Source organism: Cyprinodon tularosa, unplaced genomic scaffold (assembly GCF_016077235.1).
Source record: "Cyprinodon tularosa strain WSP-4 unplaced genomic scaffold, ASM1607723v1 ctg376, whole genome shotgun sequence".
NCBI classification, from domain to species: Eukaryota; Metazoa; Chordata; class Actinopteri; order Cyprinodontiformes; family Cyprinodontidae; genus Cyprinodon; species Cyprinodon tularosa.
In genome coordinates this window covers 148620-152286 of record NW_024039092.1, presented here as the reverse complement: position 1 = coordinate 152286, position 3667 = coordinate 148620, and the positions used below count along the sequence as shown (strand labels likewise).

General features: G+C 37.6%; 1 pseudogene; it reads right to left on the bottom strand.

Moving 5' to 3' along the window:
* Window positions 1–2215: 2215 nt before the first annotated feature.
* LOC119790976 lies at window positions 2216–3667 on the bottom strand (annotated as a pseudogene).

Here is a 3667-nt window from a genome sequence, read left to right as displayed (position 1 = left end):
GTAACTACGTCTGCTCATCTGGAGAAGGAACATGGAATCCCCTTAAAAACTGACTTCTTCAGATACTTTCAGATTCAAGACTTTTTAAAAAGACATTCTCCTTATCCCATGAATCCAAGAGTGGGTGGATAGATGGGCTATTGGATATAAACTCGACTAATAAAGGGACGGTGTCTAGGCTTTATGTAAATATCCACAGGGTGGCTTCCCCATCCCTGGACTACAGAAAAAAAATATAATAATAGGAGGAAGAATTAGAGTTTGACATATCGGATTATAAATGGAGGTGAGTAATAGAACTAATACATTCTTCATCTGTATGTGTTAGACATGGATTAGCACAGTTTAAGGTGGCACACACACTTCATTTCACAAGGTTTTTTTTTTTTTTCTTCTCAGAATTATTATCATTGTGGTTATTATTGTCATTTATGTATTTAGTTTCAACCTAAGAGTGTCTGGAACTGTGGTGGTGTGTCTGGTAGTAGTAGCATCTGTCTTGTCAGTAGTTTGTGTTTTTGATCGGTTTTTGTGATGTACATTTTGAACCTACTATTTTGTTCCATATGTTTTGAATGGGATATCTGTTGATTGAATTTGAAAAATCAATAAAAACACTTTCACATTATCCTTTATTAATTACATTTATCCTCATTATGAAGTAGAAAATAAAAGCTGTTCTGAATGATTTGGTGAGCATTTTAAATGAACAATATATTGAATTGATTCAAAGACAACATTTTAAAACCAAAATCTCAAAGCCACCAGCCCAGTTCATCAGATGGACTAACTTCACTCTCTAAATTCTAAGAACATTTTGGATTCACTGAATGATCTCAGTATTAAATGTAGAGTTGATGTTTAACCAGGACGATAGCATGTTGATGATCACAATCAGAGCTGGACATTGACTCTCTGTACAGATAGAACTTCCTGCACTTTTAGCTTTATTATCCTCCATCATGGAGGAGCTGCAGGAGCTCTACAGGCCGACAGAAACCAGAACATGAGGACTCTGGACCCAGTTCTGTTCTGGATCCAGTTTACTGTCAGACTCAACAGAGCTGCTCAGTAAAAGACAGACTGATGGAAAAAAATCACAGCTCTGCTGAAATGAAGCTGATCAGTTTGGGACATGTCTGACATGTTTTAGCTGTGAAATGAATATGAAGCATTTAATGAGAATAAAAAAACAGACAGACAGTGACTGATCAAATCTGTGTCTCCATCCAATCACATTCAGAGTAGAACTGTACAGACAGCAGAGTCCAAGACATGATACAGATGTGAGAACTGCTGTCTGGAAACAAGTCAAACTGAGACGGTTCCTCACCTCTATGCTCTATTAATCACCTGTCTCTATGGAGATATGCAGATATTTGAAACATAGATGTTCATAATAATCAGTTCTATTTATTAGGACCTTTCAGTTTGAATAGTTTGAATTCATTGTTCTGCTTCATTTTGGATAATTTCCAAAGAGAAAACATCAGTTCTGTTGTTTTATTTTAATGTTGAACAGCTGATTGGAGCATCTACAATCAGAGATTCAACATTTTCATCTTCAAGGTTGATTTATGATTTATTCTGACTTTACCAACATAAACAGATCCATGCGATGATCAATATTCTGGATTATAGCATCTATTTAAATTCATTTAAAGTTTTAAAAGATGTGATTTATGGTAGAGGGTTTCTAAGATCAATCAAAAAACAAAAAAATATTTTAATATATCTCATTTATTAAGTAGAAACTAAAAGGTGTTCTGAACAATTTACAAAACTTTTTATGAGACGAAATAATTTTAAATTAGCTCAATGGGATGTTTTCTTGAACACAATGAAGATATTGCTACTAAAAAAAATTAATATGTCAGAATTAGATCTTTGATTTTCTGTTTTCTAAGAATTTATTCAGTAGAAAATTATACTGTGACAAACTTAAAATATTAAAACTAAACTGAAATAATCAACAGATTAAAATAAAAAACCTTTAAAATGATCTAAAAATTGTAATCAGTTGGTTTATAATCAAATCTATTTAAAATACATTTTACAACTTAATAATCAACCAGCACCCCTCGCGACCCCACTTGGGATTAAGCATGTTAGGAGATGGATGGAACTTAATAATCATTTTCTTATGTGAAAAAGAATCAAAAGTATTTTTACCAAATAACTGGTATTATTTTAAATTTAACTTGTCTGACAATAATAAATAAACCTCAGATTAACTGATTTTGATGTCAGATGTTTCAGCATCAGCAGCTTTTACAACCTCAAAATAAGGAAAAAGTTTCTCAGTGAAAGTGTCTCTGTGAGTGTAGATGTTAGACATGTCTTCAGAGTCGTAGAAGGACACCTTCCCCCCTGTCATAGTCCAGCTGGACTCTGATCCTCTGGAGACTCTTTTTCACTGTGAGAGTCTGACCAACACCATTAGAGTATTTTCCATCACGATGCCACAAACACCAGATTCCATATTTTGGTGAAGCATATATCTCTCCCTTCCTGTCAACAGACTCTTTAATCAAACCAATATTCCATCTAGGATGATCTCCAACCTCCACCTCCCAGCTGTGTTTCCCTGAGCTGAAGCCCTCAGAACCAAAAACATTGGAGTACTTAGTGTTTCTCTCTGGATTATCAGGAAGCTGCTGCTCTGTGTCTCCTTTTCTCACACTGGTCAGATCATCAGACAGATACAACCATCCATTAGCAGTGTTTGGGTCCAGAATGACAGGACTGAAGTGGACCTTGTCCTTCATCTTCTCCCAGACTCTGAAGGACAGGTTGCCCAGGTGTTTGGCCACATCTATCAGAGCTCCTGAGACCAGCTGTGGATCTGACAGTGAGCTCTGGGCTCTGGCTCTGCTCTGAGTGGCTTTATAACTGCTGAGGAACGACACCTGGTCTTTCTGCAGGTCTTCTTCAACAGCAGAGATACTGTCTGACAGAGAGGAGATCTGCTCCTGAATCCTCTTCATCTCTCTGCTGATAGTCTTCCCCTTCTGCTCCTCTTCCTCCCTCAGAGCTGCCAGTCTGGACTCCTCTTCCTCTCTCAGGAACTGGTGGAGCTTGTTGAACTCTGCTCTGATCTGTCTCTCTGTGGACAACAGCTGCTTCTTAGAGTGTTCAATCACATCATTGTATGTTTTCTCCACCTGTTTGTGTTTTTTCCTCTTGTCCTGCAGAGACTTTAAGTCAGATTTCAGCTGCTCCTTCAGCTCACTGACTGCTTGTTCTATAGGAACCACTTTGTGACTCTGGTGGAGAGAAAACTCACAGACAGAACACACAGCTCTCTGATCGTCTTTACAGAACAGTTTAGGGTCTTCTTGGTGTTTACTGCAGACCACCATCAGCTGCTTTTCTCCTCTTTCTGCCTCAGATGATCCAGATTTCTTTCTTCCAGCAAAAATATCAGCCACTTCCTTCAGTCCAAAATTCACTTGTGGATAATCCTTAGAAGATTTTCTTTTGCAGATGGGACAGTTCTTGTTTCCAGTTTGTTCCCAGAATTTTTTTAGGCAGCTTGAACAGAAGCTGTGGTTGCAGCTCAGAGACACAGGATCTCTGAAAGTCTCTGAACACACATGGCAGCTCAGGAAACTTTCAAAAACTCTCTCTGCCATTTTCTAATTATTTAAACAGCAGGACTCACCAA